This window comes from Rhinolophus sinicus, linkage group LG01 (assembly GCF_036562045.2).
Source record: "Rhinolophus sinicus isolate RSC01 linkage group LG01, ASM3656204v1, whole genome shotgun sequence".
Taxonomy (NCBI): domain Eukaryota; kingdom Metazoa; phylum Chordata; class Mammalia; order Chiroptera; family Rhinolophidae; genus Rhinolophus; species Rhinolophus sinicus.
This window is the reverse complement of record NC_133751.1, coordinates 171,590,406-171,612,801: the sequence shown is the minus strand read 5'-3', so window position 1 is coordinate 171,612,801 and position 22,396 is coordinate 171,590,406. Positions and strand designations below refer to the sequence as shown.

The following is a 22,396-nucleotide window of genomic DNA, read 5'->3' as shown; positions in this document are numbered from 1 at the left end:
CCCTTCTAGGATCTTCCAGCTGGTCTATAATTAAAATAGACATAAGACAGATTAACAAAAGAAAATGACCAAATTTAATTACATACATATGTATGTACATGAGAGAGTCAGAGATCCTACATACATTAGAGGTTCAGGGACAGAAAGGGAAGATAAGTTAGGTATATGACTATATGAGATCCTGAGCCAAAGATGAGGTACCTTGGGGCTTCAGAGGAGAAGAAGGTGATTCACAGGATGAAAAGAACAGATGTTCAGTAATTAGAAGTTTGCCCTGCCCTATAGCTAGGTCATAAAAAGTTATTTCTGGTGATATCTCATGTGGCAAGGCCCACAATTTAACTTCTTTAAGGGAGAGGTGAAAGTTTGTTTTGAGCCTAGAAGGTCTTAATTGCCTTCAGTTCCCAATAATTCACATGCCAAAGTGACACATGTTGGGGAGGCCTGTTCTGAACCCCTTCAGGTGGGTGACTGAATAAAGTGAGTAGCAAGCTGATGTGTGCACCTTAAAAATGTGTTACTGTGATTTGGAAGTTCTGTTCAAAAATCTTTGAAGAAACTATACGTTGCATTTTATTATTTTTATTATCTATATTTCCCAATTTTCCCTGCCTAGTTTTTGATGCATATGTTGTTAGAAACAAAAGTCAGAGCTTTATTTAAATTTAGATTCCTTCATTTTCTGAATTAAGCACTGAAAACTGTACTGCATGTATAATTTGGTAACTATAGATAAGTTAAAATAATAAAAGTACATTTCCCCTTATCTTAGTATTCTCACCCAAACATTGAGTAAGAGCAAAGATATAAGCACCACCTTACAGTTCATTTTCCCTGACAAACTTCCAAAGATAGGTGGGGCTTTCACCCCTCATCCATCTTCCTCAGAAATACTTTCCATTCAGTCCATAGGAGAAAAATGCCAAGGGTTGTAAGAGTATGATAACTCTCTTGTCTCCTAAAACATATTGACAGTTTGGTCTCCGGAACATAATATGTGAAAGGACCCATTTGCCTCCTTATTTTTGAATGGTCTTTGTGTCTAAAGAGACAAAAAATAAAATAAAATAACAAAACAGCAGAAAAGGCAAAAAAGTAGTCTAAAATTCCATGTTTTTATTATAAAGATAATGCCCATAACATTATTAATACATAAATGACAACACCAGAGATTGTTGTGAGACTTTAGTCAGATGATATAGTAAAGAGCTTAGTTTAATGCCTGGCTCTTCCTATGTGAGTGCTCACAAAGTTGTAAAATGTTAGCTTAAACTTTGTAAGAAGGTCTATGTAGCAACATCAATTTCCAGATGTGTAAACTTGGGACATTTACTTACCTTTATGACCCTTGGCTTTCTTATCTGTCATATGGGAATAATGATGCCTTTTTATGGTGTTGTGAAGATATGGTGAAACGATAAACTGGAAGGGCACTTCACAAAGATAGGTTTCCTTTTGTCTAGTGGAAATACTTAGGTTCTACTCCTTTATTTTAAAAAATATTTTTTATTAAATATATAGTTAGCATACAATATTATATTAGTTTCAGGTGTACACAATAGTTGTTCAACATTTATATACCTAAAGAAGTGACCACCGTGGTAACTCCAGCAACCATCTGACACCATGCCACACTATCACAGTGTTATTGACAGTGTTTTAAAGTCTATTTTGTCTGGTATAAGTATTGCTACTCCAGTTTTTTGTTTTCTTTTTCCATTTCCATTTTCATGAAATACCTTTTTCCATCCCTTTACTTTCAGTCTCTGTATGTGTTTTAATCTGAAGTGAGTCTTTTGTAGGCAGCATATGTAAGGGTTTTGTTTTCTTATCCATTCAGCCACCTTATGTTTTTGATTGGAACATTTAATCCACTTACATTGAAAGCAATTGTTGATAGATATATATAGTTATTACCATTTTATGATTCTTATTTTTTATCTTTTTTTTCCCCATCTTAAAGAAGTCCCTACAACATTCCTTATAATACTGGTTTGTTGGTAATGAACTCCTTTAGATTTTCTTGTCTGGGAAGCTCTTTATCTGTCCTTCAATTTTAAATGATAGCCTTACTGGGTAGAGTAATCTTGGCTTTAGGACCTTGCTTTTCACCACTTTGAATATTTTGGGCCAACGCTTTCTGGCCTGCAAAGTTTCTGTTGAGAAATCAGCTGACAATTTTATGGGAGCTCCCTTGTAAATAACTAACTGCTTTACTCTTGCTGCTTTTAGGATTCTCTTTGTCTTTAACCTTTGCCATTTTAATTATAATGTGCCTTGGTTTGGGTCTGTTTGGGTTCATATTTTGGGGGGCTCTCTGCACTTCCTGGGCTTGTGTGTTTATTTCCTTCACCAGGTTAGGAAAGTTTTTAGTCACTGTTTCTTCAAATGGATTCTCAATCCTTTGCTTTCCCTTCTCCTTCTTGTACCCCTATGATATGAATGTTGTTATGCTTGATGTTGTCCCAGGGGTCTCTTAAACTATCCTCATGTTTTTTAATTCTTTTTTTTAAATTAAAGTTTATTGGGATGACAATGGTTAGTAAAGTTACATAGGTTTCAGGTGTACAATTCTGTAATACATCATCTATATATCACATTGTGTCTTCAGCTCCCAGAGTCAGTTCTTCTTCCATCACCATATATTTGATCCCATTTACCCTCATCTACCACCCCCCTTACTTACCCTCTGGTAACCACTAAACTATTGTCTGTGTCTATGAGTTTTTGTTTCTTTACTTGTTTATCTTGTTCCTTTGTTGTTTTCATATCCCACATATCAGTGAAATCATATGGATTATTTTTTCTTTTTTCTGTTCCAATTGGGTGGTTTCTACTACCTTGCTTTCCAAATCACTGATTAGATCCTCTGCTTCATCTAGTCTGCTGATGTTTCCTTCTAGTGCATTCTACATTTCAGTTATTGTATTCTTCATTTGTGACTGGTTCTTTTTTATGGTTGCTATGTCCTTGCTTATGCTTGCTATCTCTTTGTTGAAGTTCTCACTAAGTTCCTTAGCATTCTTATAACCATTGTTTTGAACTCTGTATCTGGTAGGCTGCTTGGCTCCATTTTGTTTAGTTCTTTTTCTGGAATTTTCTCCTCTTCTTTCATTTGGGATGTATTTCTTTGTTTCCTTATTTTGGCTGCCTCTCTGTGTTTGTTTCTATGTATAAGGTAGGGCTGCAATGTCTCCAGTCTTGCCTGGTCACCTTATGCATTATTGGTCCTGGGCCCAGTGGCACAGTCTCCCTGGTGACCTGCTCCGAGTGCTCCAGGAGTGTCCCTTGTGTGGGTTGTGTATGCCCTCCTGTTATCATTGAGCCTTGATTACTGTTGGCACATCAGTGGGTGATATTAACCCTCAGGCTGACTGGCAATGGGGTTTGGCCACAACCACAGCTTATGTGCTATTGTGTGGGAAGCTCACTGCATGGAGCAGGATTTGCCCCTGCAGGCTCTGGTGCATGTTGAAACTGCCCTTTGTGTGTGCTACTTGTGGGGCTAATTGAGTGGTGCTCTGCTGTGGTTTGAAGCCCACCTCCAAGTATGTTGGTTTGGGGACCTCTTGGGAAGGGCTCCAGTGTAGGCCCAGGTCAGCCACTGCCTGTGACTATCTGAGGAGTACCTGGTAGGAGCTACAAAGTGATCCATCATTGGTCGCTGCCTGTGCTGTACCTGGAGGCATGTGGGAGAGGCCTCACTGTGAACCAAGGACGTCTGCCACCAGTACAGGGTCTGGGGTAGATTTGCAAAATGCCTGGACACTCCAAGGCCTGCTGCCACCTGCTGGTCCCTGTAAGGTTCAGCCGCTATGCAAGTTGGGTGAGGCAGGGTCTCAGTGAGTCAGCAGGGTGGAGCAGTGGAACTCACCAGACCAATCAGATTCAGATTTGGCCTGTGGGGTCAGGCTCAACACAGGAAAGATGGCACCCAACTGCTGGCTGCAAGGGAGGATGGCCCAACACAGAAAAAATGGGGACTGTCCCTCCAGTTCTCACCCCGCATTACACAGCTCAGTCTCTCTTCATATGTCTCCAGCACCCCCTGATTCACCATCCTTCTGCTGGAGCCCAAGGTGAGTGCCTGCGCGGGCCCTTTAAGAGGATGTCTGGGTTTCTTGCAACCTTCTGTCCTACCCAGATGGTCAGAATCCCCACTATTTATCACAGCCAGAAGTTGTGGGGGCTCCTCTTCTTGGCACCAGTACTCGGGGCTAGAAAGCCTGGTGTGTGGGGCTGGGGTCCCTCTCTCCTTCATGGGGAACCTCTGTGGCTGAGATATCTCTCCCGATTTTCAAATGCCAAATGTGGGTGTGGGACCAGCCCGTTTTGCATCTCTGCCTCTCCTACCAGTCTCGATGTGACTTCTTTATATCCTTAGCTATAAAATTTCTATTCAAGTAGACATAAGATGGTTCTCTAGGTTGATTGTTCTATAATTTAGTTGTAATTTTGTTATGTTCATGGGATGAGGCAAGCACAGCATTTATCTACTCTGCCATCTTGGATTTCCTCTCTACTCTTTTTTTTTTTTTTTTTTTACTAATTTTCTAATGACTTTGGGCAAGTCACACTGGCCTTTGAAGCTCATATAAAGCCTTTTTCTCATATAAAGTGAGGAGTTGGAACAAGTGTATCTCTTTTAACTATAAACTTCTTAATAAAAGGAGACCCCAATGGGTCCATCGGTGATCATTTGAACTTGGCTTTCTCTTTTCTCCCTTTGTTTGTTGGGGTCACTGAGAGACCTGTATTAGGGAACCTTGTGAGATAATGAATAGTGATTTCTTCTGCACATGTCCAGAAATTTATCTTCATACATGGATACCTTTTCAAAAATTTGAGGTTACTTTAAGTAAATAATGCAGAAATTAAATGTTTAATTGTGTCTTCATGGCCTGGGCTGGGATTAGGATAATGTTTCTATTAGTTGGTCAGAGCTGTGATACCTTCAGGTATCAAATCCTAGCGCTCCCAGCCTCCCGCATTTTGTAGGAGCCATTTGGTCAGCATTTATGCCTAAGAAAAAATGGAGACTTGAAAGTTAACAATTGAAAGAACTTAACTTTAGCATTAAAAAAAAAAAAAAATCAGTGAGAGTAGAATGTTGAAAGTAGGTATGTCAAACTGTAGGTTGACTATTTAAATTGCCCAGGCCTGGGATTTTCTTTGTCCCTGCCAAGGTAAAAACTTTCAAAAATGACTTTATTTTTTGTACATTAAAGTGATAAATTTCCAGTTTCTCCAATCCTTCTTTACCCTAAAGTACACAAGAATTAATGAACAGCTGATGAACACAGATTCTATGGTGTGTTAAGCATGAGCTGTCTTCAGTGATGGGAAGAAAATTCCCTGAGAGTTGCAGTTTTCTAGACTATAAAGGGGACATAATATAGAATGAAGAAAAAAGCTGTAGAAAAGCAAGAATGTTCCTCTAAAAAGAGTGCTGAAGTGAAAAAGGAAACGACAGTGGGAAAGGATGTGGGCGGAAGATGATTCAGACAGCGGGGGCTGGGGTGCGTACTGTGGGCTGGCCTGCCTAAGTGTGAAGTAGGTGGGCAGTTATGACTAGCATTGAATGGGAGATAATTAAGAGCAAGTTGGTACCAGTAACTGCCAGGGAAGGGAAGAGAATATGTCCAGAAAAAGCAGTTCTTTATTTCAATGCTGAATTAGAACACCTAGGAGAATTTCATTTTGAAATAAAAAATATATATATTTGCTGTAAACAATGCAGATGATTGTGAAATTTTACATGCTTTCTTCTAATGTGGTGGTGACAAGCAGTTTCAAAATGGTGTAATTGTGCTGCACACTCTTTCTTGGAAAGAAACGTATTTTAAAATATCAGTTGTTCCATAAGGAAAAAGTGTTGCTGTTCAAAGTCATGCATGACAGAAGTTATTAAGTTTCAATATGGGATCAGCTACAAATATAAATTTCTGAATGTTTTCAAGAGAAAAGACTGAAAATGCACAGCTTCTCTTGTCCTTTAAATAGCTTTCTGGATTGAAAAGCATTATAATTAAACTGCACCAAGCGTCACTGTAGAGAAGCTTCTAAATTATGGGTCTGAGTGGGGGCAAGAAATGCTATTTGATTGCTTGACAATCAAAACCAGAAGATGTTCAGATATGCACAAACCAGACTTATTGTAATTACATCAGAAGGAGAAGTGGGAGGAATAGGTGTAGCCTTGAATTCAATAATCACTTGTTTATCTCTCTTTCAAAAACATTTTTTTTAAGAAAAATTATTCATAAATCCTCGGAAATGCTTATTCACAGAGTAGTTTTGTATAAGAAAAGATGTATTAGCAAGTAATCAGTGTCTCCAAGAAATAGGTTGTGAAAAATGGCCATGGATGTCCTCAAAATACTCTCAAAATTTAGAAACTGGTACATCTAACTTTCCCACAAGTACTTTACTTCAAACATAATGTCAGAAGGAATATTCATAAGGGTTTGGCAATCTACTCATCACACTAGTTTGCACTCCGTTTTATCCAGCTCTTTGGTCTCCTGAAGTTCTTTCTTTCTCTTAGAGAGGAAGGAGTAAGTAGGAGATGCTATCAGGAGACTGTTCAGACAATTCGGAACCTTTCTTGCCTTTTTTATTATTTAAGTTAGTTGGTATACAACATGCCCAAAAGATACCTCTTAGAAAGAAGGTGAGAATTTAATACCACACCAGCACTCTTAACAAAGCATTTGATTTGCCTGAGGTAGTATATACTAGAACAAATGTGAAATACTTGACTGGGAAATGGAAATGCCTGAAAATTGTCAAGCTGAATTTAAGACAGAACACATTTTTCATGATCCTTTCTCAAATGAAAAACTAAGACTATAAATTATACCAATAATACATGTATTATATCTATAAACAAAATCACCCGGTGTTGTGCAGTCTTCTGCATTGACCCTTTCTATAACATTAAACTAAAAATGGTTCTAGTTTCCATCTTACATAATGAGGATGGTCCAGCATCATCTTCCAACCCCCAGATTTATTCTCCTGGGCATTTTTTCATTCCAGATTCTCATTACTGGCCTTGTAACTAACAATTTTTATTTTGGCAGAAATAAGTGAGTGAAATTTGGGATATATTTAAGAAAAATTAAACAGTTTAAGAATTGGGTTAAATGCTTCTTTCCAAAGAGGAAGATTTCTGAGATATCACCTCACCCCAGTTAGAATGGCTATCATCAACAAGACAAATAGTAACAAGTGTTGGAGAGGCTGTGGAGAAAAAGGTGTTTGTTCCCACCAACGTTCACTGTTGGTGGGAATGCAGATTGGTGCAGCTGCTATGGAAGGCAGTGTGGAGGTTACTCAAAAAATTACGAATAGAATTACCATATGACCGAGCAATCCCTCTCCTGGGTATCTACCCAAAAAACTTGAAAACATTTATCCATAAAGACATGTGTGCTCCAATGTTCATTGCAGCTTTATTTACGGTGGCCAAGACATGGAAACAACCAAAGTGTCCTTCGATAGATGACTGGATAAAGAAGTTATGGTACCACAGGGGCAAAGCAGGTGCTGGAGTTTCAAGAACTCTTATAGCAAATAAATGTTATGCTGGCACTGCAAGCCAGAGTAGCACACACTGAACTGGTACGAGTGGAAGGATGTGGGTCAAGGTCTCAGGAGTATCTGTTATGCTAGCTAAAAACTTACAAAGCTCTTATAGAAATGAAACTGCAATTTGATGACCTAGGACTAAATCAATCCAGATATGTATTTATTAGTTGTTCAGTGTTTGTTTTTTAAATTGAACTTGAATGACCATAGGTACTGCCATACTCTCTCTAGTTTGCTTCAGGCCCCATGACTGTCTACTAGCAAGTTTCACGCATGTACATGACTCATTATTCTTTGGTAATTGCCACTCCTAGAGGAAATTTAAATCTGAGATGATGGGAAAGTCTGGATAATCTTGACGGTTACTCCCAACCGGAAAACTATGATGCTATGGCCAGATGATTCCTAAGACCCCTGTTAGCAATAAAATCCTATGATTTAATTATATGCTGTCTTTTTAATTATCTTTGCAAGTTCCTTGAGAGCAGTAGTATAGCCCTGTAAATGCTCTTGATTGATTACAATGCAATTATGCATTTCTAAATGCTAATAAATAGAACAATATTCATGTATAAATTCACAGTAGTACTATTCTTGTTTGTACTGTGCAAGTGTAGCTTGAGCCAATATATCAGAATAGATGATAGAGAGAAACTGGTATTCAGCAGGTTTGATTCAGGGTCTACAGCCATACTCCAGAGAATTTATTAAGACAAGCATGAACACTGTGCTCACCCACTTAGCCTTAGATCACAAGGAAAAATGACCTTGGCAGACAATGTTAAAGCTTTTAAAAATTGGCCTTGCATCAAGGTAAGTGCAAGAAGCCAGATACACAAGGCTGTATACTGTATGATTCCATTTATATGACATTCTGGGAAAGGCAAAACTATAGGGACAGAAATTAAGTCAATAGTTGTGTGTGGGGGGGGCGGGGCAGGGGGAAGTCAGCTACAAAGGGGCAGGAGAGACCTTTGTGGGGTGATGAAAATGTCCTGTGTCTTCCTTGTGGTGTAGTTACACTACTGTACCCATTTGTCAAATCTCATGAAACTGTATACTGAAAGAGGGTGAATTTTACTGTATTATTTATTAAACCTTTAAGGTATTGTTTATTAAAGCTGACATTTTTAAGAATTAGAAAAAAAGAAAAAATACAAAACTCTAAGCTTTGGGCAAGCTCATTACCAGCTGCCATGAAGGAAGCTTCCCCAACATCCTGGGAAAACCAGGTGGGTTGGATAGGATGTCCTTTGAGATAAAAAGAATGTGTAGTTCCTGCTGTCCCTAAGCTACCTCTTGCTTTTTTAGCATTCCAAACATTCTTGCTCCTCAAATGTGATAAAACAGCTCAATGAACGAAATAAGGTTTGTTTTGTTGTTGCCCTCAACTTCCTGCAACACAGTATCTGCCTTAGTCTTTTCAACTGCAGTGTTTTTCTCTGAGGCCGACTTCAAAATTCACATTTTATTATTTTGTCATATTTGTTTCTTTACTTATCTAAAAGGGATTTACAGGGGCTTTCTAATTTCCAGGCGAAATCCGAAGCTATAAGAATCCTAAGTCAAGAGGAGAGCTGACATGGTTTGACAGCGCCTGAAGGCCTCAATATTCTACTTCAAAGGCTGAAGGGCTTGTCTCCTCTGTCAGATCTGTTTCTTTTTTTGAATTCCCCGTGCACAGCACATTCCTGAAGGATTTTGACCTAGATTCTCCAATGGGTGAGCCAGTCTCTGGATGTGGTTACATCTGGGGCAGCTGCCAAAGGCACTAATGGGGAAGCAGGCAGCAGGACAGAATGGCCGGTGCCATTTGCATTTCCGTAGGTGACAAGGCAGAGCGCTCATGCTGCTCCAATGGGGGTGGGAGATGTGGGGTGAGTATAAGAACCTGGGGCTGGCACCAGATACTTCATGTCTCTGTCTCCCTGTAGCAGCTGGCACATTCCCGGGCCTCATAGTAGGTGCTTTGGTGGTTGACTGATTGATCACTACTCTCTGTGTCAGGCCTCCCCCCTCTACTGCTCCTGAGTGACTGGTACTCACTCCTCATAATTCTGTCGCACATCCGAAACCTCGGGGTTCAGCCCTTCCCTCTGGCCAGCCCTAAAGTCTGCATTAGGTGTCCCTTCTTTGAGCTTCCCTAAGACCTTCTGCTTTTATCTATCACAACCTAACCACTCTGTATTTTAATTGTATCCTGATTTCCCTGCCTTTCTCCCCTCGCATTCCCCACGGCCCCTCTTCCAACACTAGGCTATGAGCCTATTGAGGGCAAAGGCATTTTTATTTCTGGGTTTTTGATTTTTTTTTTCTATCTGGAACATTATAGATTCCTTATAAATGTTTGCCAATGAATAAATAAGAATTTGCTCATGCTACTTTTGGAAGTCTGATTTATCAGTTAGAAATGATTTCAACTGCAAGTAAAAAAAAAGCTGGCTAACTTATATTGCCTTGTATAAATAGACGTTTCTTTTTCTGATGTAAAAAAGTGTTTGGAGAAAAGCAACTGCTTGACCTATGTTTAGAGGTTGTGGGGGCAGAGCCCCAGAAAGTAGTTTACAGGCTCTCGGCCTCACGTGGAGGGGTGCTGGCTCGGGTAGTAGATGGCCATCAGCTGTGGCTGATTGGCCGTCAGCTGTAGCCATTGAGCCATTGGCCACTAATATAACTGCTGCGGCTACGAAGGAGAGCGGAGGAGAGTGGAGGAGAGTGGAGGAGAGTGGAGGAGAGTGGAGGAGAGTCGTCGGTCGGTTGCAGAGAAAACGGACAGCAGGTCGCACGTCCAGTGAACCCAGCCTCCAGTGAGACCGTAGTGGTATGATTCCCCTACCTATGGCTCCGTGGGTGTTCCTTTTTGGCCTCACCATATCCTGCGTTCTTGTGTGGGGAGCGGGACCAGAGACCCCGCAGGCCTCCCCGCCCAACAGAGGTGCACGAGGTCAGAGCCAGGTGTTCTGGGATTTGGTCGACCTTTCCTTTGTGATCACAAGATGGTTTTTTAAAGTGCCCAGCTTTTGAGATTAGGTGGAAAGGTTGTATTTATTTCCTATGGCTGTGTAACAAATTGTCACAAATACTGCAACTTAAAACAACACAAATTTATTATCTCACAGTTTCTATGGGTCAAAAGTCTGGTCACTAGTTAACTGAATTCTCTGCTTAAGGCATCACCAGGCTGCAATCAACATATTGGCTGGGGCTGCATGTCATCTGAGGCTCAGGGTTCCTCTTTCAAGCTCGCTGACTGTTGGCAGAATTCAGTTGCTAAGGCTGAGGCCCTCAGCTCCTACAGGCTGCTCCATGGCAGTTCACTACATAGCCGCTTGCTAAGAGGCCAACAGGAAATTGGCTCTCTTTTGAAAGGCTCACCTGATTATGCCAGGCCCACCCACAATAATCTCCCTTTTGACTGACTCAAACTCAATTGATTAGCAACCCAATCTCGGGGGTGATATGTTATGGTTCCACCCATACTCAAAAAGAGGGGGTTATACGGGGCATGTACACACCAGGAGGCCAGCTGAAAAGTCTGCCTATCATAGCAGTGATGCCAGCTGATCCTGTCTCTTTCATCTGAAAAGCAAATGGCTTTCCAGAATTCCCCTTAATAGAGATCTACTTACATCTCATTGGCCAGAACTAGATCATACAGCCACTGCTCACTGCAAGGAAGCCTGGTAAAGGGATATCTAGCTTTTCCATCTTCTATAGAGAAGGAAAGGAAGGAAGCAGGGAATGGGTGTTGGATTAGTCTATCAACAAACTATGCCACCCTGTCATATCCCCTAGAAACCTTAACTATAGAATGTTAGACCTGGAAGCGTACTGAAGATCAGGTAGTACAGCTTTTCTATTTTCTAGATAATGAAGCTGTGGTCTGGAGAACTTGTGACTTTCTTGAGGTCACGTATTATTTCCGTTAAAGCACGGAACAAAATTTAGTAACCATAGCATATTCAGCTTTTTCAGGAGTTTAGTTTATCAAACCTCTAGAAAAAGAAGTGTTATGCACATACGCTAATGGTGGAGTAATCTGTTTTGAAGTTGATCGCTGATCTACTTTTGTAGCATCTACCGTAAAACTGGTTTCTACATTCTAACAATGTGGGGAGCAAGTAGCTTGGACAGGAGAGATGGCTGGTAAAGCATAAGTACAGTGGGCACGTCTGCATGAGTTCAGAGAAAGAAGACATACTTCTGGCTCAGAGAGTCCGGGAACACCTCAGAGAGGGCTGCGATGTAAGACGGGCCTTCCAGAGCAGATAGGAGGAGGTTACAGCACGGGGAGGTCAGAGGGGGATATTCTACATAGAGGGAAACTTAGAAATAGGAATAGATAGGTTAAACGACAAAGTGCACAAGAACAGAGACCAACTAAGTTTGACCAGACTAGTTTCAGAGAAATATCGTAAGGGGCTGATTTATGAGTCTAGAAAAGAGATAGCACTGACTGGAACTCAGAAGGTGACAATGGGAGTGAACAGGATGACAGTAGGGATGGAAGGGAAGTTGTGTGTGCGGGTTGGACAAGACGTTTCACTGAGTCCATGAGTACGAGTGTAGGAAGTGGGTCTTACTCATCTCTTATCCCTGGTCCCATGGCCAGCGACTGCACATACTCAGTAAGCACTTTGAGTTGAATTTATGAATGATTTGGAACAGAAGATAAGGGAAAGCATGATATCAAGGACCATTCAAGGCTGGGTTGTGGTTTGGGAGGAGGTACAGAATGGAAAAGAGAGTGTGGAATTCAGTTTCAGTTATGTTGAGCTCTAGGTGCCTCAATGTAGGGTGATGTTTAGCAGGTCACACAGGACAGGCACCCACATACCAGATGGGCCCAGAGATGTGTATTTGCAACTTGCATCTGTGAGGACAGACAAAGAAGGAGTGGAGAACTTTGGAGGAATACCTCCATTTAAGAGGGAGGAAGACAAACCCAAACAAGAAAATGAATAGCTGTAGAATTGACTGGAGAAAAAAGATTGTGGATCCAAAAAGACAGGGGATAAGAGTACCTAAAAGATGGTAGTGAGTAGTTTCTGAGCAAGCAACTTTCAGATAGAATGGGGGAGAAATAGATTGCAAGAGTGAGGCTGGTGGAGAGCTGACAGCTAATATTAATATAATGCACGTGGAGAAGTTTAATAATAAAGGGAATATCAGAGGTGACAGAATCAAGGGAAGGTGGTTTGTTTTATTTGCTTTTTAGAATGAGGGTAATAGGCATAGCTTCTGTCTGGGGGAATGAGTCAGAGGAAAAGGGGAGAGTGAATGTAAAAGATCCTGCTGAGAGGGGAGGCCATAGCATGCAGGTGTGCTGGAGGATGGATTCAGACAAGAGGAGGTGCCTGTTGTCTTCTGAAGAAAGAGAAAGAAAAGAGAGCAAGAAGGAAAGAAAGGCTTTCTCCATTGCCCTTTTTGTCATGAACTGGCTTTGGGGAGCCTTGGGCTACCAAGGTACCTCCCTGAATCTTTGTTTCCTTATCTATAAAGTCGAGTCATTGGCATAGGTGGGCACTAGAGGATAGTAAACTCTGTAATCTTTTTGCTCCAAACATTTTACTTGGGACTCCCTCCCATACCTTGCTGTACTCAACCCATCAATTGCCAATAATGGTGATAATAGCAATAACAGACACCATTTATTGCATGCCTCAAAGGTCATAGCCCATAAGATGAACCCCGAAAAGCTAATGATGGAGAAATCATTTGAATGTATATACTGTATATGCCATCCTTCAGGGTACATTCAAATGATTTTTCTACCATGTAACTTTTCCACCATCATGAAGCTTTGAGATAGATATATATATATATATAATGTCTTAGTATGTATTATCTAAAATCTTATAGGTACTGCAGCATAATAGGTATTCTATTTTTTCTATTTCCTTCCTGAGTTCAGTCAACTCCCATTTTATTTCTTCCTGTTTTTTTTTGTCTGTTTCTGTACTTGGTTTTGAATTTGTGATTCAAGGTGTTTTTTCATATTCCCAAATGCTTGTTTGAGGATATGTAATTCAGTTTGGAGAGTTGTGTTACAGTTTTCTTCCACTTTGCCATTATTTGGGGGAGGAATTTTTATCAGTTGAATTGGCATTTTTATTTTTACGTTAGTAAGTTTGCTTAAATGGAGACTGATCCGCATTTCTGTGGAGGTTTGGGGTAGTTGCAAGATTCCTAGTTCAAGAGCGCCCTCTCCTGTCAGTGTAGCAAAGTATAATTTCTTTCTTTTTTTTAATTAAATTTTATTTATTTATTATTTTTTTATGGAAGAGGAATGATAGGAGAGGGGATTGGGTTTCCTTCCATCTTAGGAGGAGAAGGAGTGTGGCAGGTTCCTAAATATGCCCCTCAAGTTCTTTCCACCCTGCCCTTCATGATTTCTGGAGGAATCCTCTGCATTCCTATTGACCCTTTTCACCCGGAAGCTTTATCTTTCCAAAACATCCTCCTTGCACCCTGCACACCTGGTTAAGTTCCTTCCCTGCAGTACATGCTACAATCTACCAGTGTGCTTTTGCAGTATCTTCAAACTTAGGGTGGACTTTTTCTTTCTGATGGTGGTTTTAGATCAATCTTAAGTTCACTGCTAGGCACCTTTTCTATACTCTGCACAGTTTTTCCCAAACGTACTGTTTTCCTGAGAGGCTTGCCTCAGGAATGTGGGAGGCTGCTTGCTGGGGTTTAGTTTTTCTATGTACAGTTAATTTGAAATTTGGACATTCTCTGTTTTCCAGTTATGCTGAAGACATGGGTTTTATGTAGTTTTATTTGATCTGTTGTTGTTTTTTGGGGGAGGATGTGTTGGGAGATTCAGGTTTATGCCATCACCATTATCTAGACTACCTAGAATCCCTGCATGATATTTACTCTATATCTAAGTTGTCAGAAGATACAAAGGAGTCCATTGACTCAAATTATCGCATCTCGCTCTTGAAGCTCCTGTATCAGTTAAGAATTAAATTGAGATACTGGTTAAGGAGACCCCCCAAACCAGTGGCTTATAAACAAATTAGGGGGTTTTCATATGTAACAAGAAGTAGGTGGTAGTGGTCAATGGTTCAGCTGCACAATGACGTCCGTGTTGATGTCTCTGTGACATCTTAACCTTTCCCTCATGGTTACCATAGTTACACAAGGGCTGCTTCACCTCCAGCATTGTATCTAGAATCTGGCAAGGAAGAAGGGCAGAGTGCAAAGGGCAAAAGGCATTTTGTCAGCTGTCAGCTCCATCTTAAAGATTTTTCCCGAAAGCCCCATCCAAAGCTTTTGCTCACTCTCAGTTGTCTCAGGTTAATGACAACCTCTAGCTACAAGGGCAAATGAGAAATGTGGTTTTTGTTCATTTGTATTCTTGTTTTGTTTTTCCTAAGCACATTATCACCCACAGTGAAATTGAGGAGTTAAGGAAAGGGGAGAAATGGATATTGAGTAGGCAACTAGCAATTCTGCCCTACAGCTCCCAAATTCCAGAGTCAGAGCTGCTGATCTAGCTCTATTGACTCAGAGACAATTCCCAGAGCTGTGACTACAGACTATCTTTGGGAGAAACCTGTATCAGGAGAGAATGACAGAGGGACTGACCAGCTATGGAAAAGAACCAAAATAAAGCAATACTAAACATTGTCCTGGGCTGACTGACAATTGTCTTTCCCCCTACCTCAGGAGGGAGCCAAAAAGTCAATAAGCATTAAAAAAAAAAGAAAAAACAACAGCCCACAATAAGGAACACCCCAGTTTGTAAACAAGGAGACACGTTCTCTTCTCTTCACTCCATTCTTCATATAAATGGAAGTAATTCTATTATGAAATACGTTCTCTAGGTGGTGAAGTCTAGTGGAGGGTCATCTGCTCTCAGCATGGAAAGATCTAATGGGTTAAATTCATTTCCAAAATGACACTCAGCCATCTCATGTAACACACACACACACATACACACACACAAATACTCACACACTCATAACAGACTTTTATATATAATGCCCTCAGGGATACATATCTCTAGATAATCGTTAACTCGACTATGTGTCCATTTCAATAAGCTCATTTGCTGAAATATGTGCACTATTCTTTGGTCTTAAATCTAAGCTATTTTGTAGCAATTCCTTATCACTCATTTCAGAGAATAGGGAACCAGACACCAAAAAATCTTATACCCAAAGATAAGCATCCAACTTTATAAACACATCCATTTATTTACTCCAGCAGACAGAATCTTGGCATACAATGTTTACATTTTGATCCACAGAAAACTCTCAGGAGATGTGAACTTACGGTTCTACCACTAGCTAACTGTGCTATTTGGAGCAATTCACTTAGCCCCTCTGAACACCATGCCTCATCTTTAGAAGAATGGGATTGTTATGAGTGTTTCCTCTAAGTTCTAAGATCCTATGATTTTGGAGATTCCTATGTTCAGTTAGCATTTGTTCAATGTCTGCTGTGTGCTAGGAACTATTCTATGCTCTGTGGACACATTATTATAATGGGGAAATAATTACATTGGGGAAATATATATAATGGGGAGTAAATATAATGGGGAAATAAATAATAATTATAATGGGGAAAGATTTCAAGTCACATAAAAGGAGAGACTAAATAAAATCCCTATAAATAAATTTAACCAAAAAGGTAAAAGATACAGACACAAAACTACAAACATTGCTTAAAGAAATTAAAGACCTGACTGGATAGAAACACATCACGTTTTCATAGGTAGCAAGACAGCATCGTTATTATGGCAATAGTACCCAAAGCAATCTACAGGTTCAACACAATCTCTATCAAAACTCTAACAGGACTTTTTGCAGAAATAGAAAAGCCAATCTCCAAATTCATGTGGCATTACAAGGGGTCCTGAATAGCCAAAGGGATCTTAAAAAGAAGAACAAGCGTCAGAGGAGTTGCGTTTCCTGATTTCAAAACTTACTACAAAGTGACAGTAATCAAAACAGTGTGGTACTGGAATAAAGCTAGACATGTAGACAAATGGGATAGAATTGAAAGTTCAGAAATAAACGCATACATCTATGGTCAATTGTTTTTGACAAGGGTGCCAAGTCCATTTAATGGGAAAAGAGCAGTCTCTTTAACAAATAGTGCTGGGCCAACTGGATTTCCACATGCAAAAGAAGGACATTGAACTCCTACCTCACACAGTAGACAAAAACTAACTCAAAATGGGTCCGAGCTAAAACTATAAAATTCTTAGAAGAAAAATATAGGGATAAATCTTCATAACCATGGATTTAGCAATGGATTCTTAGATATGACAAATTTTACTCTTTTCTTTTACCTGTTACTTTCTGACCTCTGGTTATTAGAGAACAAGCTGTACATTCATTACCTTTATAATTGCACTGGCCTCTCCCACTGCTCCAACACTAGTCTAGGGTACTTTTCAGGTGAAATTGATGAACTTCTTTGTCTTCTTTCTGCCCAATACAGCGAACCCTCCTCACACATTGTCTGAATTCAGGGTGGAAAAGTGTCATGCCCACTGGCAGCCAGCTGGGGACGATGGTTGAAGAGGGAAGCCCCAGACTGACTAAGGTCTTTGTACTGAAGATCAAGTTGTGGAAGTGAGTCAGGAGAAGTGATCAGCATGTAGAGCCTGCGTGCAGAGGGACAGCCAGTGACAAGGAGGCAATATCTCCAAGAGGAGCAGTGATGTTGAGGCAGGAGCACAAGGCTTCCCCCAGACCACACCTTCTATGCTGGTCCTGGTGTCTTTATGTGGCAAAACCTGTACCCTAGCCAGACAGTTACTTATGAGAGTACTTAGCTACAGCCGATCTGGGGAATCCTAAAGGAGGCAAGAGGGTTCTGCCACTAGTCTCTTTTCTGGGCCTTTCACATCAGCACTGGCACTTTATTTCCTTACCCCTCAGAAACTAATTCCCTCCTACCCCCTATTAAAATCCTGAACTGACTATGAGAGTTAACATCGTATCCTTTTCTCTTAGTAAGAGAATTCTCAAGTTACTGCTAATCAGTAAAATCAGAGTGAGTTACATATGATTATCGGTTACATATTTGCTCTTTTTCAACCTGCTTTGGAAAACCAAAAAGCAGCCTAGGCTAGTATAGGGTGTTATAATTTAGCAAAAAAAGTTATATCTTGGGGTGTTTTGTTTTTTTCTGAGTTTTAGAATAGTTTTCTGACGACAATATACTTATTGACTAAAAGTTGGTCTTTTGATAAACAAGATTTTGATATTTGATTGTAGGTAATATCTTTTTAAAAGTACACTACTTTGAATTAAGTGAGTATTATGGCTATAATTTTAACAGGTATTAATAAAATTTGGAATGTGTGTTTGTGTGTGTAAGTGATAGAGATGCATGATTTTGCTGAGTGAAGTCTCCAGTTCATAAAATCACTATTAATACTGAAAGCAATTAAAAATGTTTTCATCATTCAGCTGTTATAAATCCATATTACAAGTTATTTGAACTATAAAGGATATTGATTCTTAGATAAAATTATCATCTTCTGGCTCTTCACTTACTTGGAATTCAGTTGTTCCGGAAAAATTACCTATCTTTGAAAATAATTTAACTTTTGTAAGCTTGGATGCATGGATAACTCCAAAATGAATAGTGAACTGAAAAAGCTGAAACCTCTTCTGATACCATGTTTCCCCAAAAATAAGACCTAGCCAGACAATCAGCTTTAATGCGTCTTTTGGAGCAAAAATTAATATAAGACCAGGTATAATATAATATCAGGTATAATATAACATAATATAATATAATACTGGGTCTTATATTAATTTTTGCTCCAAAAGACGCATTAGAGCTGATTGTCTGGCTAAGTCTTATTTTCAGGGAAACACAGTATAATATAAGACCAGGTCTTATTTTACTATAAGACCCGGTTTAATATAATATAATATAATATAATATAATATAATATAATATAATATAATATCGGGTCATATATTAATTTTTGCTCCAAAAGATGCATTTGAGCTAATTGTCTGGCTAGGTCTTATTTTTGGGGAAACACAGCAGTAGCTTGACTTAATTTTGGAGGAAATTAACTAAGAGAAATATCAGAAATATGTGCCCCCTTTTAGGTATAATACAAACTAGAGAAAATATTCTTGACTTGGACCATCAGAGAAAGGATTCTGAGTGTCTTTGCATGTGATTTGCTTATAATTCACATGCCTACACAAAATATCACAAGCCAGCTGCCTCTGCAGGTTTCCTACTCAAAGAAAAGAAAGCAGACCATTGTCAGAGTGAGGGAGGTGAGGAATGAAGAGCAGCAGCTATGATGAACTCCCCGATTTGCTTAAGCCTGGCACTGAGACAAGGTTCTACCAAGAACTTGGCTCCCTCACCCCTTCCCCACTCACCGCCCCTCACCCTGGTGGCTGGGACTCCTCCAGGTGCTCAGGCAAGGGGGCTATCTGGAAGATAAAGCTAGTGTGGGTAATCAGCTGGTATTTTGTTTTGTTGTCTTTTTCTTTTTTTTCTTTTTTTTAAGATGCCTATGGATTAAAACTCTGTTTTTGTTTTAAATATTAGGGGCTTTCATTTTTTGCTTTAAAATAAAAAAATAAATTTATTTTTTAGAAAAATATCACTTTTTTATAAAGAAAAATTAGAAAACATACATAAGCAAAATTTATGTGTGTATATTCTATATATATATATAATATCAGTTTACAAACCTATGTCTAGAATATTCCCATTTTGATTTTGATTTTATATATATATATACACATATATATGTATATATACATAATCAGCTTTTGAAAAATCAAAATGGAATATTCTAGGCATAGAGATTTGTAAATTGATGTATTTTAAGGAATATTGTTTGATATTACTAAATAGACATCTATGGCATCATTCATGGCCACATGGTATTTTATTAGAAGTAGCATTCTTAATTTACCTTCAGTTGCTGTACATTTATGGTATGAAAGTGTTTCATCATTATTAGCAATACTATGATAAATATACTTGTACATGCATGTGTTTATTTTACCTGTTTGTTCTCCAGGATAAAATTCTAGAAGTAGAATTGTTGACTGTACTTTTTTAAAGGTTTTTTATTCATATAGAGAAATTTCCCTTCAGTAAGATTATATCCATTGACATTACAACCAGCTAAGGCCATTATGTTTATTTTTGTATATTCTCAAAAAAGTGGTGTATTAACATTCTTAAAAACTGGTTTTGAAAGAAAATAAAATTAAGAACTTACAGAGAAGCAACATATAAGTATATATGAAGGAAATAAGAACATGGCAATAGAAAAAACGTTATTTTCCCCAGACACATTTAACTCTGATCAGATTCCTTAGTTTTTCTTCTGTTTTATTTACTTATTTTGGTCATGGGAGGGACATTATGGGAGAGACAGTCACCAAACCTATTTCTTTTCCTCCTGTGCACACAGCCAGACTACATTTCCAGGGCAACCTGAAGTTAAGTGTGATCATTAGTTCTAGCCAATAGAACGTAGGCAGAAATGATACATGCCCTTTCCAAGCCTGGCCCCCATTTTGTCTTCCTTTGTCTGTCTGCCTGATGTGGAACATGGCAGAGTCTCAGAAAGGAGGGGATCAGGTCCCTGCGTCACCTCATGGAAGGTCACTTGTCAGACACACTCACGCTGAACTGTCACACATGCAATTAAATTCTGTCTTAATCCTCTGTGATTATACAAAAACTATAAAATTTAGATAAACAAAAGAAAAAATTAGCCAGAATTCTAAAGACCAGAAATAACTGTTGCAGAAATTAGTCCACCCTGACAAATCCAGGCATGTTGCTGCTTTTAGTCAACCCAAATTGGAATTAGTGGTAAAAAATGAGGGATGGGTATTATTTTCTCTTTCATAATCATCTTCCTCCTTCTTGAATACATTTTGTGGAAAATAATAAGCTATTATATAAACAGTAATTATGTACAAAAAAACTGTGATTATGTGTAAGTTATATTCTTCTCTACATACATCTCACACTCAAATATCCATGCCAAAGGAGTAGAAAATTGACATAAGTAAATAACATCACTTACTTGATTTTGAATGATGTCAGCCTGTGGTCAGAATTGCACACTTAGGTTTAAAGGAGAGATAGTTCTAACCAATCATTCCATTTGTTGCTCGAATTCCACAGCTCCTTTGAAGTTAGGAAGATCATATGATTAGCTGTGAGCTTCTGCACTGGTGTTCCTTTTTTTTTTTAAAATAAAATTTATTGGGGTGACAGTTGTTAGTAAAATTACATAGGTTTCAAGTGTACAATTCTGTAATACATCATCTATATATCACATTGTGTGCTCACCACCCAGAGTCAGTTCTCCTTCCATCACCATATATTTGATCCCATTTACCCTCATCTGCCACCCCTCCCCGCTTACCCTCTGGTAACCACTAAACTATTGTCTGTGTCTATGAGTTTTTGTTTCTTCATTTGTTTGTCTTGTTTCTTTGTGTTCCTTTTCGGCAGAGGTAGTGAAAAGCCCATCTGAGATTCTCCTGTCTCCCCTTCCCTGCTACAGGGACCAAGGAGCTGGTGCAGCCACAAGATGGCAGAGACTCCATCATCCTGGTCCTTGAGTGAGCCTGCCTCCCTATCTGTCTGTAATGGACATGCAGCATGAGCAAGAATGAAACCTCTCTTGTGTTAAGTCTCTGGGATTTCAGAATAATTGGGTAACTGCAGCATAAGCCTGTCTTTTCCTGACTCACACAAAGCTCACACATTCTCTGTATCTTGTTTACCTTCCACATCAACAACTTCAAACCTCACAAGGCTGAAAGCCATTTTTAATCATCCTGACTGGTTTTATGGAATTTGACTTCCCAGCTATTAAGGAAATGTGAGGTAAAGAATCAGGGCTTTAAAGTAGGGAGCGGTAAGAGCTCCTTTCTTGTGAGTGCAAGAGTGATCTTACTCACACACACACACACACACACACACACACACACACACACACACGCAAAAGGCAAATGTAGTTAAAAAAAAATTTCCCAGGCCCAAAGTAGCTTATGTGAAATAAATTCATATTATGCTTACAATATGTGAGAACCCATAATGGCATATAGACATAAAAGGTAGTAACGACGAGGAGTGAGTGCCAAAGAATGAGTCGGGTCTCTTGCCCTGCTAGGCAAGTACATTGTGTCGCTTATTCTCTACCAGTTAATAATGAAAAGTGATGTATGACAAAGAGTGGAGAATTAGTTTGCTAAAGAGGCAGTGTAAAATGAAGCACAGATCCTTTGCTCCTTTAGTGTCTGGTGGCTTTAAACGAATTCCTAAATCAACAATGATACTTTTCTGTTGTATCTGAATTTTTAAATAATGAGCATGTATTATTTTTATAATTAGAAAAAGATATTTCTATTTTGAGAAAAAAATCACTATTGGCAAATGAAAAATTAATAACTGTTTCCTCCTTCGACACATATGTACTAGCACCTGGCACAAACAGTGCTTATCAGTTTCCTAAACTGTTAAATTTAAGGGCTGACTTCCTTGAGGGCAGATGCTGGCTGTAATTCTAGAAGCAAGCACAACAGGGAGGCACATCAGAGAGCCTCAAATATGTGACCCGCTTATTGAATGACTCAATCTACCCTGTGCATACTGATCCATCATGTTTTTCATTCAAGGAATATTTGCTTTATTTAGTTTCAAGTGCTATTCCTAGTACCTTTGCTGGCTCTAGACGTGCCCAGGGAGAAGGGATGCACTCACGGGCTTGCCAATACCAGTGAGAATCTGAATTTCCTGTTAAATGGAGTTTCTATGCACAGTT

General features: G+C 39.2%; 1 long non-coding RNA gene across 1 annotated transcript in view; it reads left to right on the top strand.

Annotated features, from left to right (window-relative positions):
- The window catches only part of LOC141567909 (uncharacterized), a 47,663-nt gene extending 26,179 nt beyond the window's left edge, over positions 1–21,484 (top strand). The window contains exon 3 of the long non-coding RNA XR_012490886.1: positions 21,134–21,484. This is a non-coding gene — a long non-coding RNA (uncharacterized LOC141567909). The remainder of the gene's footprint in view (positions 1–21,133) is intronic.
- Positions 21,485–22,396: the final 912 nt, after the last annotated feature.